Source organism: Rhinolophus sinicus, chromosome 16, assembly GCF_057876585.1.
Source record: "Rhinolophus sinicus isolate RSI-liver-muscle chromosome 16, RSI-T2T, whole genome shotgun sequence".
Lineage (NCBI taxonomy): Eukaryota > Metazoa > Chordata > Mammalia > Chiroptera > Rhinolophidae > Rhinolophus > Rhinolophus sinicus.
The window spans coordinates 125,081,133-125,093,309 of record NC_142516.1 but is presented as its reverse complement, the minus strand read 5'-3'; the positions used below and the strand labels follow the sequence as shown (position 1 = coordinate 125,093,309).

At 39.6% G+C, this 12,177-nt stretch overlaps 1 pseudogene; it reads left to right on the top strand.

Annotated features, from left to right (window-relative positions):
* Positions 1-3,890: 3,890 nt before the first annotated feature.
* Positions 3,891-7,317, top strand: LOC141571249 (uncharacterized; annotated as a pseudogene).
* The last annotated feature ends 4,860 nt before the right edge of the window (positions 7,318-12,177 follow it).

The window sequence follows — 12,177 nt, the reverse complement described above, 5'->3', positions numbered from 1 at the left end:
TTCCTTTGCCTATACCTACTTCCTTTTGTCTGCCATCAAAAGAGATATACAATGCATGGGATAATCTCACTAAGGTCTTCATTTCCTGCCTCCTATCCAGTCGTAAACTAGGCTTGTGGAACTTTAGACAAACAACATTATTCCAATAAAGTGGACCCAGATGGAGATTCTGTTTCAAGAAAAAAATCCACTAAGATTTAGATGGGTCAAGTAGAAGTTTAGCATTGCAGAATATTAATTCAGGTGATAATTTTTTTTTACATGCTATTAAATATAATTAGTGTGGTGTTAATATGCCCATCTAACTGAAAAGGTAAATATACTTAGGACTACCATTGACATACAACAATGTCAGGAACATAATTAATATTATGAGTGACATTTATTCTCATCTAATCTAGAGTTATAGATTATAACTAACATTATCCATCTGTTTCATAAATGTGTGCCATTGTTCACAAATTGACAAATGTCTGACTGGATAGGAAAACCATCAGTGAAACTAAAATGTGTCCACAACACACATTCTCCTGGTTTTGAATCTTAAATTAATGCACAGCACAGGATAGCATTGAGAAGTGGGGGTGAATCAATGTAATGCATTAGACATCAATAACTCTTTCTGCCCCCTTGACTATGGCATTTTCTCCCTGAATGGAAGACATAAGGAATATCTCACCTGATCACCTGTTGGCCAATCACTGATAGATCAATTACTCATAGAACACAATAAAAAGTAGTAATGTTCACCCTAATTTAAAATGTGTCTAGTATGGCTGTTTATCAGTATAAAGTAAATAAGAAAATTTCTGCTGGAGAGAAATAAAAAGGTTGAATTGCCTGAAACAGCTCTACTGGTAAACTGTCTAAAAATGCATTCGATCAATTGGAAATTGCTTTTATCCCCTCCAGTGAAAGTAGTAAAGGTACTTAACATTAAGTATTTATAAGGTTTAGATTTATAACAACTAATATTGAGCTCTAAACACAAAAGGGCATATATCATTACCTAATCTTTTACAGCCAAATACAATTCCCTGAGGAATGAACTATACCCCAGTGAGGAAAGCAAAGTGTAGAGTCAAACAAACCTGGGTTGGAATCATCTCTGAAGATTACTAGCTGGCCAATCTTGGTAGATATGCTTCAGCTCTGTTATTCTAAAATTCTGTTTTTATTGTCATGAGGATTAAAAGACCTAGGTATTTTCTAAGCACTCCCTGAATGTTATTTTCGTTCTCTTATTTGGCATACATAAAGTTTTAATAGGAACTCATAGTCACTATTGATAGCTATCGCCTCACAACTTCATTTATGAAAAAGATAGTGACTGGGAATAAATATCCACCATTTTACATGTAACAAATCTTAAGCAGAGAAAGATCAGGTTTAATTGTCTCCTCATCTGAAAATTCAAGATTCTATACAAGCCAATATCTTCAAGACTTGTTGAGGATCATACTTTTGTAGTTTCTTACCATTTTCAAAAATGTTTTCAGAAAAATCATGTCCAAGTGGTATAAAAATGTGAGCGCATAGTACTCGCTTAAGTCATATTGTTGACACAAAAGAAAAAGCCACCAACGCAAAGGGTACTCACCTGGACTGTGTTGTAATGTTTTATTTTTCCCCCCGTGGGGATCATATGGACACACTTTCTAAGTCACACAATCATAAACTTGCACAATCTCAAAATTTCAGTTAGATTTGGTGTGTTTTTTCCATCCATATACTTCTCATTGATCTCTCCCAGATCCAATTTCACTGGTAGTATCTCAGATCTATTAAGTTTGTGAAGCCATGATGAATGTTGAACCCCAAGACTGCCTGAGGGGTCATGTACTACCACATACTGACCATAGGGAAACTCTTAACCCCTGGTGAAAATTGGAGCAAGGACTTCTGCGAGCAGAGACCACCAGACTTACTGGCTGGGATGGGAATAAGTAGCAGCCAAGCAGTGAGAGGTACTAGTCAATACCTGAACACATAGTGTGTGCCTTCTACCCACTGTCTTCTCTTGCTTTCTTGCAGTTGTTTGGCTTGAAGGAAATAAACGAGTGAAATCTGAGCTAAGTGGTGTTTGTGTGCAATTTCTCTTGGTTTTGCCTACTCCTTCATATCTTGTCTTTGTTTTGATGGTGTTACTCAGAAAACACAGTGAGTAATCCAGAAGTCACTGAACCTTTCTGTAAACTCATCGGCAAGGTGGGGATATTAAGAGTTGTGAGACATAAATGAGTTAATACGTGCCAAGTGCTTAGAACAGTTTCTGGCACATGATAAATGCTATGTAACTGTTAGCTGTTACTATTATTGAGAGCTGGGGAAGGCCTCTGGTATGGGATGTGAATAGGTTACCTGGGAGACATGACTAGTTTTGCCTGTCTGCCCAATAACAAGCAGGTTTGTTTTCACCCAGTAATGTTGACGTCCAACCTCTTGTACCTACTTCTTTTGCGTTACAGTGCCATAAAGGAATGTCTATCAAGCTTGGAAACTGAAAGGGCCTCTTATATTTGGTGAAATGCAAATTGTCCCTTCTGGTTGTATCAGGATGTGGGGGAGGTGGAGATTCTGCAAAGGAGGACACCTCAGCCTGGAAGTATGCAGGTTTATCCCTCAAAAGATTCTGCAATACCACAGTGTTGAGAAACCACTGTGGCTTTTGTGTGGGAGACCAGCACAGCTGCCAAGACCACCGCAAGAGAAACCAAGCTCTGATATAGTTCCTCAGGTTCCTGGGACGCAGGATGTTTGCAGAAGAAATCTCCCACGGAAGATGAGCTTACCACCATAAATCACCACATATGTGAGGAGGGCCAAAAACATAAGAAAAAAAGTAAACCCAACAAATGAAAGGCCCTATATTGGAGGAAATATAATAGAGCAATTCAAAAAAATTTTTTATATCCTTATTTGGAGCTTGTAGGCCAAATAATGGCACCCCAAAGATATCCATGTTTTAATCCCAGGACTCTGTGACGGTGTTACTTTCCATGGAAAAGTAGATTTAAGCTTGTGGATAGAATTAAGGTTGCTAATCAACTGAACTTAAAATAGGGAGATTTAACTGGGTTACGTGGGTGGGTCTCATGTAATCACAGGTGTTCCTAAAAGTTAAAAATGGAAACAGAAAAGGAGATTGCACTGATACCATGTGAGGAGGACCCAGCCATTGCTGGCGTTGAAGATGAGGGAAGGGAGCCACAAGCCAAGGAATGAACAGCCTCTAGAAGGTGAAAAAAGTAAGGAAACAGATTTTCCATCAGAGCCCTGGAAAGGAATGCAGCCCTGCCAACATCTTGTTTTGAGGGCAATGAGACCCATGCCAGATTTATGACTGCAAAACTGTAAAATATTAAATTTGTGTTATTTTTAAGCTATGAAATTTATGATACAGCAGCACTAGAAAATTAATAGAGGACGTCTTTGGAAAATGAGATGGCATGAAGCCCCCACCCCCCAGCCTAGGTTTCCACATGGCAATAGACTAAAGTCCCACAGTTGCTGCCACTTGGAATTGCCACCATTCCTTTTGCTAATTTATATCTATTCGGCTTTACTCAGTTAAGGACATGGTCCCTCTAGGCAGAGGAGTATTTTCTATGTACCAGGTGCCATACCATGTAGAGATTCCCAAAATGAATTAAACCTGGTCCTAAATGTTGAGTGTTTGTGGTCTAGTGGGAAACATAGATTCATAAACAGATAATGTCAACACAATGTTGTGAGTGCTCCAAGGGCAGTGCATACAGGGTACGCTGGGAACACAAAGCAGTGTGTAGCCCAGCCCTGGGTAAGCATTCAAGGAGGCCATGACCCCACGTCTCAAACAATGAGATCCTAGCTTCAAACAGCAGCAGTATCACTATGACAGAGTATGTTCGATGGGAAAAATCAAAGTATATTTTTATGCTGATAAGAATGTAATAGAAAGAGGGAAAATTCATGATGCAGGAAAGAAAGGAACATTACTGGGGCAATGTATCCTTAGGTAGGTGACAGGGTTGCGATCTAAAGGACAATCACTAACCGTTCATCCTTCATATCAAGGAAAAAGACAGAGTATATGGGCATAGATGCAATAAATGACTATATGGTGGTACAAGGTTGAGAAAGACTCGATTGCTTCTACTTTCTCAGTGAAATAGAAAACAAACAAACGGAGACTTTCTGTTTCTCCCTGCATCTCCTTGGCCCAAATTGGGTCACATGGTCGTTTCTAAATTAATTGCTATTGCAAGGAGAACTCCATGCACTGATTGACTTGGGCTTGTATTTCGAATCAACCATCTCTAAGGGAGTTGGGCTTCAATTAATCATGACCCACTCCAGGGATCAATTCCCCAAGTGATGTGGCTTGCTTCACTCTTAAAAGAGGAAGAATGGATTCTGGGGAGTCACACATATGTCCTCCTCACTTTCCACAATCACAGTTCCCAGCACAGGCTGACCGCAAAGCCCTAAGCAGAGTATATTTGTTTCCTATTGAGTCTATTCAAAATTACCACAAATTTAGTAGTTTAAAACAACACAAATTTATTCTCTTAGCATTCTGAGGTGAGAAGTTTACAATCAGTTGCACTGGGATAAAGTCAAGGTGTCAATAGTGCTGGTTTCTTCTGGGGGCTCTGAGGAGAGTATCTGTTTACTTGATTTTTTCAGCTTCTAGCAGCTGCCTATCATCCTTGACTTGTGACCTCTCCCTCCATCTTCAAAGTACATCACTCCAATCTCTGCTTGATCATTACAGCACGTTTTATCTGGCTCTGACTCCTCTTGTTTCACTCTTAAAAGAACCATTACATCTGGGTGATTACATCTGACTCACCCAGATAATCCAAGACAAATCTCCCCATCTCAAAATCCTTAACTTAATCACATCTACAAAGTCCCTTTTGCCATATAAAGTAACATTCCTGGGTTCTGGATCGAGGATGTAGAAATATTTGGGGCGGGAGGGCATTATTCAGCCTACTACAATAAGAATGCTCAATCACCCCTTGTATAAAGAGCAGAGAGAGGCCTGCCCTAATGGGCAGCCTTGAGTTAGTTTACAGCATAGAAAGAGAAGGACAAGACAAAGCATCATATTCAGTCAGAGAACTGTAATGGGGTTAACACTGTCCTACTTCAGGCGTCTATCAGCTTCCTGGCCTCATGTGATCATTTAGTCTCAGAGATCTTGATTGCCTTTGTCTTCCACAAGACGTCACACTGGCCCATCACATTGATGAGAGTATGCTAATTGGACCTAAGATATTTGGACCTAATAAGATAATTTGCATGTGAGACGGTGGGAAATAAATCTGACAAAAATTCAGGGGCCCTCTGCCTCAGTAAAATTTCTAGGGGTCCAGTGGTGTGGGGCATGTTAAAATATCCCTTCTGAGGTGAAGGATAAGTTGCTATATCTGGCCCCTTCCATAATCAAAAAAGGGGCCTAATGCCTAGTGGTCTTTTTGGATTTTGGAGGAGATGTAGCCTCAGTGTGAAACTCCAGCCTGTTTACGGAGTGACCCAAAAAGCTGCTGGTTTTGAATTGAGTTCAGAACAAGAGAAAGCTCTGCAACAGGTCCAGGATGCTGTGCAAGCTGCTCTGCCACTTGGGCGATTTGATCCAGCAGATCAATGGTGCTTGAAGTGGCAGTGGCAGATAGGCATGCTGTTGGGATACATTGACAGGTCCCTATATGTGAATCACAGCACAGACCCATAGGATTTCAGAGCAAAATCCTGCCATCCTTTGTGGATAATTACTCTCCTTTGAGAAACTTGCTTACTACTAGGTGTTAGTAGAGACTGAATGCTTACATGTGGCTCACCAAATTACCTGAATTGCCCATCATGAACTGGGTGTTGTCTGACCCATGAAGCCATAAAGTTGGGTGTGCACAGCACATTTCAACATCAAATGGAAGTGGTACATATGAGATCAGCCTTGAGTGGTCTCTGAAGGCACAAATAAGTTACACAAGGAAACGGCCCAAGTGTCCATGGCTCCCACTCCAACTCTGTTATTCTCTTCCAGCCCACATTTATGGCCTCATGGGGAGTTCCCTAAAATTAATTGGCTGAGGAAGAGAGAATTTGTGTTGAACTTACAGATGGTTCTGCAAAATATGCAGGCACCACCTGAAAGCACACAGCTGTAGTATTACAGTCCCTTTCTAGGACATCCCTGAAGGACAGTGGTGAAGGGAAATCCTCCCATTAAGCAGAACTTTAAGCTATACACCAGGTTGTTCATTTTGCTTGGAAGGAAACATAGCCAGATGTGCAATTATATACCACTTCATGGACTGTGGCCAATGGTTTGGGTGGATAGTTAGGCACTTGGAAGGAATATGGTAGAAAATTAATGACAAAGAAGTCTTGAGAAGAGGTATATACACAGAGCTCTCTAAAACGTGTGAAAAAAAATGTGAAGATACGTGTGTCCTATGTGAATACTCACCAAACTCTGTCCTCAGTAGAGGAGAATTTTAATAATCAAGTGGATAAGATGACCTATTCTGTGGACCAGCCAGCCTTTTCTACCAACCATTCCTTTCATCATCCAATGGACTAATGAATAAAGTGGCCATGATGGCATGGATGGAGGTATGCCTGGGCTCAGCAACATGGACATCTATTTACCAATGCTGACCTTTTTATAGTCTCTGTTGAGTGCCCAGTCTGTCAACACGTGACACCAAAGTGAAGTCTCCAAAATGGCACCATTCTCTGGGGTGATGAGCCAGCTACCTGGTGGCAGGCTGATTATAGTGGTCCACTTCCATCATGGAATGGGCAGTGGTTTGTTCTTACTGGAATAGACACTCTTAATATGAATTTGCCTTTCCTACATGTAACACTTCTGCCAAAACTACCATCTGTAGACTTTTAGAACAGAATGCCTTATCTACTATCATCGCATAAGCATTGTAGTAAGAATTGCTTCTGGTCATGAAACTCATTTCACAGCAAATGAAGTGTGGTAATGGGCCCATGTTCATGGAATTTACTGGTCTTACCATGTTCCCCATCATCCTAAAACACATGGGTTGACAGAACTGTGAGATAACCTTTTGAAGACACTTGAGTATAGCAAAAACTAGAGGCAGTACTTTGCAGGGCTGGGGCATTGTTCTCTGGGAGGCTTATTATGCTCTAATTCAGCATCCAATATATGGTGGTGTTTCTCCTATAGTCAGGATTCATGAGTCCATGAATCAAGGGCTGGAAATCGAAATGGCACCACTCATTATTACCCCTAGTGACACACTAAGAACATTTTTTTACTTCTGTCCCTGTGATCTTAAACTCTGCTAGTCTGGAAGTCATAGTTCCAAAGTAAGGACTACATCAACAGGAGACACATGAATGATTTCATTGAATAGGACGTTAGGGCTGCCAACCGGCCATTTTGGGCTCCTCTTGCTTCTGAATTAACAAGCAAAGAAGGGAGTTATAATACTGGCGGGAGTGATTCATTCTGATTACCAAAGGGAAATTGGGTTGTCACTACAAAATGGAGATGAGAAAGAGTATGTCTGGAGTACATGAGATCTGTTAAGGAATCTCTTAGTACTGCCATGCCCTATGATTGAAGTCAATGGAAAAATACAACAGCCCAATTTATGCAAAGCTACTAATGACCCAGACTTTTCATGAATGAAAGTTTGGGTCACCCTGCTAGGCAAAGAACCATATAATGCACCCAGATGACCAGCTGAGGTGCTTGCTGTGGGTAACAAAAGTTTGGAGTGGGTGATGGAAGAAGGTAGTTATAAACACCAGCTACAATCAATTGGCTAGTTGTAGAAATTAGGACTGTAAATGTTGTGAGTATTTCTCCCCTATTTTGTTATGAATCTATATATGTTTTCTTCCCTCTCTTATCTCCTTGTCATATAACATAGGATTTATTTATAATAGCTAACTTTTTATCAGTATTTAAATTATTGTTTAAGCTATCATGGAGAAGAGTGAACTGAAGCATCCAAGGACTTTGCATCTTCTTCTGAGGGAAGGGTTAGCTCATTTTAAGTTGAACACAGTATAGGCTAAAGCATGACTTTCTCACTGCCTGTATTTGGCGATTAAGTATAGTGTAAGAAGATGAGTATGGATCCCAAGTTGACAGGAGGTGGATTGTAATGCTTAGTTCTTTGTGTCAACTTGGGTAGGCTGTTGTACTCAGTCATTTGATCAAACAGTAAACTAGTGTTGCTGTTTTTAACATCCACAATCAGTTAATTTTAACTAAAGGAGATCTTCTTCCATAATGTGAGTCTCATCCAATCAATCGAAAGGAAGAAGGCCCAAGTTGGGTGAAGTGGTAATTTTAACTTTCAAACAAGTTCAAGTTTTTATTATTTTACTATTCTGTTCATGTGTACTATGAAAAGGAGACATTATTTCAATTATACTCTAAGTAGACACCACTGTTTATTTTCTTAATAATATCTTTTTAATAGATTTTAAAAAAAAGGTCCTAGGATATTATCCTTGTTACACATTTGTATCCCTAAAATAAGGGATGTGGTACTATTTAATGGTATTTGCCCTCCCATTTTTGAAAAGATAGGACCTAAGTCTTGTCCAGAATGGATCTCTCTATTACCACCACCTCCACTACACTGCTTACTCTAGGCTTTTCCAACTTGTCTCACTGAGCCTTGGTATTGAATGGTGTTGCCCTCATTCTTTCAAGAGGTTTAGCTTTCTCTTATCCCATGCTTCCCTCTGCATTTATACTTCCTGCCATTCAGACTATACAAACTATACATGCAACGCTGACTTTCAGTAGGAATGACGATCGGTCTCACGAGGAGTGGGCAGCTATTGCTGTAAGAAGGCACAGGAAGGAGTTGGCCCCGTCTCCAGTTTCCTGCTGTGCCCTCCATCTCTCAGAGCCCCCAGGTCGGGCTCCGGAAGGAAATGCTTGCTAGTGGAATTCAGTCCCAGGTGAGACTAGCATGGTTCTATCTTCTCATACGCTGGAACCTACCAAACTGGTCTAACTTCTCCATTATGAAGAATGAGTTCTTTCTCTAGTGATAGAACTCAATCTCTTCCTTGAAAATGTTTTGCCAAAAAATGAGCAAAGTTAAAGTACATATGATTTGTGGAAACAACCGAAATGCCCATCAGTAGACGACTGGATTAAGAAACTGTGGTACATTTATACAATGGAGTATTACGCAGCCATAAAGAAGAATGAAATCTTACCATTTGCAACAATATGGATGGACCTAGAGAACATTATGTTAAGTGAAATAAGTCAGACAGAGAAAGACAAATACCATATGATCTCACTTATATGTGAAATCTAAAGAAAAGAATAAATGAATGAACAAATCAGAAACAGTCTCAGAGACATAGAGGAAAAACTGAAGGTTGCTAGATGGGAGGGGGGTGGGGATAAAGGGGAAGGTGAGGGGATTAGAAAGCACAGTGAGTAACCACAAGATGGCCACGGGGATACAAGAGTCAATTTGAGGAATGTAATCAATAAGGTTGTAAAGATTTTGTAGGGTATCTGATGGACACTTGTCTCATTAGGGAGACCACCTCAGGGATGATGTAGATGCCTGATCACTGCACCGTACACCTGAAGCTGAAGCTGAACAATAATGAATGTCAACTACAACTATGTGTATATATATATATACTTTGTATATACTTACAGGAAGTGTGTATATACTTACAGGAAGCAGAGTACAGCATTAGAAATAGAGACAGTGGAAATGTAATGGCTGTGTGTGATATCAGAGGGGTAGTGCATGGGGGTAAGGGGATTATCACTGTGTGAGGGATATAAATCATAAATGTATAACTATTACATTTTTTTGTGTACCTGAAACTAATAAAAAAATGTTTAAAAAAAAGAAAGACAGAGATTCGAAAAAAAATTACTGGTATAAATCCAACACAGTACAGACACTTTGGAAAACAGTTTGACAGTTTCTTATAAAGTTAAATATAATTTACCATATGATCCAGCAATTCCATTCTCAGGTATTTATCCAAGAAAAATAAAAACCTATGTTCACACACACACACACACACACACAAGTATATATGATCTGAATTGCTGTTGCTACAATGGCGCTTCTCTGTCTGATAAGAGATTCTGTTCTTTCAAAAATTCGGAGGGGCCTTAAAGATAAACCCCTTTCTTTCATCCTTTATTTGATTATTCTGCATCAACCTCTGTAGATCCTTTTACCCTTAGGATCCAAGATCTCAAGATGATTTGCGTTCTGGAGCTGGTGATTAGTTTCTATAATAGAGTTTCTATAATGCCCTCAGATTCTAAAGAATCCAATATAAGCAGGGCTAATGTTCAACTGAAAAGCAGGAGTAGGGCTGCATCAATTGTTGTTGACTGAAATCTGTCTCACTGGTTAGTGGCTGGGCCATACAGGTTGTGAAATATTTTGAATATCACTCCTCTCCTGCATGTGGGTCCTCATATGTAGAGGGTTGCAAAACATATACAACTTAATCATGTTGAAAGCTTCAGGGAATCACACCTTCAATAACTGTAGTTCTGTTATTTTGTACAACTCTGAAATCATAGACATCCAACAAATACAGCTAGGTACAGTGTGTATTCATGAAGTCCCATCACTAACTTCCTAGATCTGATTATACATGGTGAGTACTATTATTGGCATTATAAGCGTTAGAGGAGCTGCTCCCAGTGCTTCTAAAGGCAGACAGAACACAGCATAGTTAGTTGCACTCTGTAAGTAGAGTACCCAGAATCAATCCACGAACTCTCTTGGGAGGGCTCCTTGCCAACCCAAGGTCACTCAAGGCGAAGTTCTTATGAACATTAGTGATCTGTATCTTCATAGAATGTCATCTTAGCATCCAACTTGGACAGAATATTTGAACATCACCTGGCAATTACAACATTGTCATTTGAATTTATATCTCAAGTGTGCTTCACAAAGGGATCTGTTCCGTTATCACAGTATTTTTTTATTATTGGATTCCCTTTCTAGTTTTTTAGAAAAAAAGCAGAAAAAGAAAATGGATAAAATGTGACAAAGGTGGGTAATTATCTTTACAATTCTCACCAATATAGTCCTCTCAAATTATTTTTATTGTTTTTCCTTTGGCCATCTGAGAAACAAATCTCTTTGGAAATTTGAACTTATTGAAAATCTTTAAACTTCAGCCAACGCTTTCTAAAGAGCAAGGGCATCATTATGGTTTTCCTCAAGCACAAAAAGAGGTGCTCAACTTTAATTATACCAAGCTTTTATTGAATTGGCTGACTTTCTATTTTAAACCTGATTAACACTGGAGAACTTACAATCATCATTATTCAGGCTTGGAGAGGTGGAGGAGACCCAAAGAGGTCAGCTACCAAGGGTGGCCATCATTAGAGGAGGGAAGAACTCCAAAGTGACAGAGACATGCATTCAGATAAGAAAGCCAGTTGCTCTTGGTAGCTATTAAGAATGCTGAGGGTGCTTATTGAGCATGTGAAATCTAAGTAGATGTAAAAAATCAGAAAGTAAGAGTTTACTAAAATAACTTCTTTCAGAGGTACACTACAATTATATAATAAGAATGATATCAATAGCATCCATTTATCAAGTGCATACTACAGGGCTTCTCCAAGTGTCCCTAACAAGTGTAGACTGTGGAACTCACCTAGAACCCACTACCCTCAGTGTTTCTGATTTGAAAGTCTGTGTTCTCCTATTTTATTTCCAATTTTACTTTCCTTAGAATGCCTGGTTTCTAAGGAAGTATGTCAGTGATATTCAGATACTTATATTACTGAATCAGCGGCAAAGACTCTTTCCCTACTATGATTTATTACAAGGGCCACAGGAAACAAGTGTGTGTAAGAGGATAGTTGAAAAAAACAACAAACAACTTGCTGACAACCACATCTCACTATTATTTCCCTTTGTAACTCAAGAATCTCGGCCTTACCCAGCAGTGACCATGGAATACGGTCACATATTTACACCAAAATTTATACTCTTACACTTGCCAAGTTACTAAGAAGTCCAGACTTTTCCTATGTTCCTCCTTTCCAAATATTCTCTCCAACTCCCAGGGGTTGCTTATGCCTGTTAATGAAATCAGTTCTGCTTGTCTGCTGCTGCTGCTGGAAGAGTGAGAACTCGTAAGTGTTATTAAGATCAGACTTTCACTGTC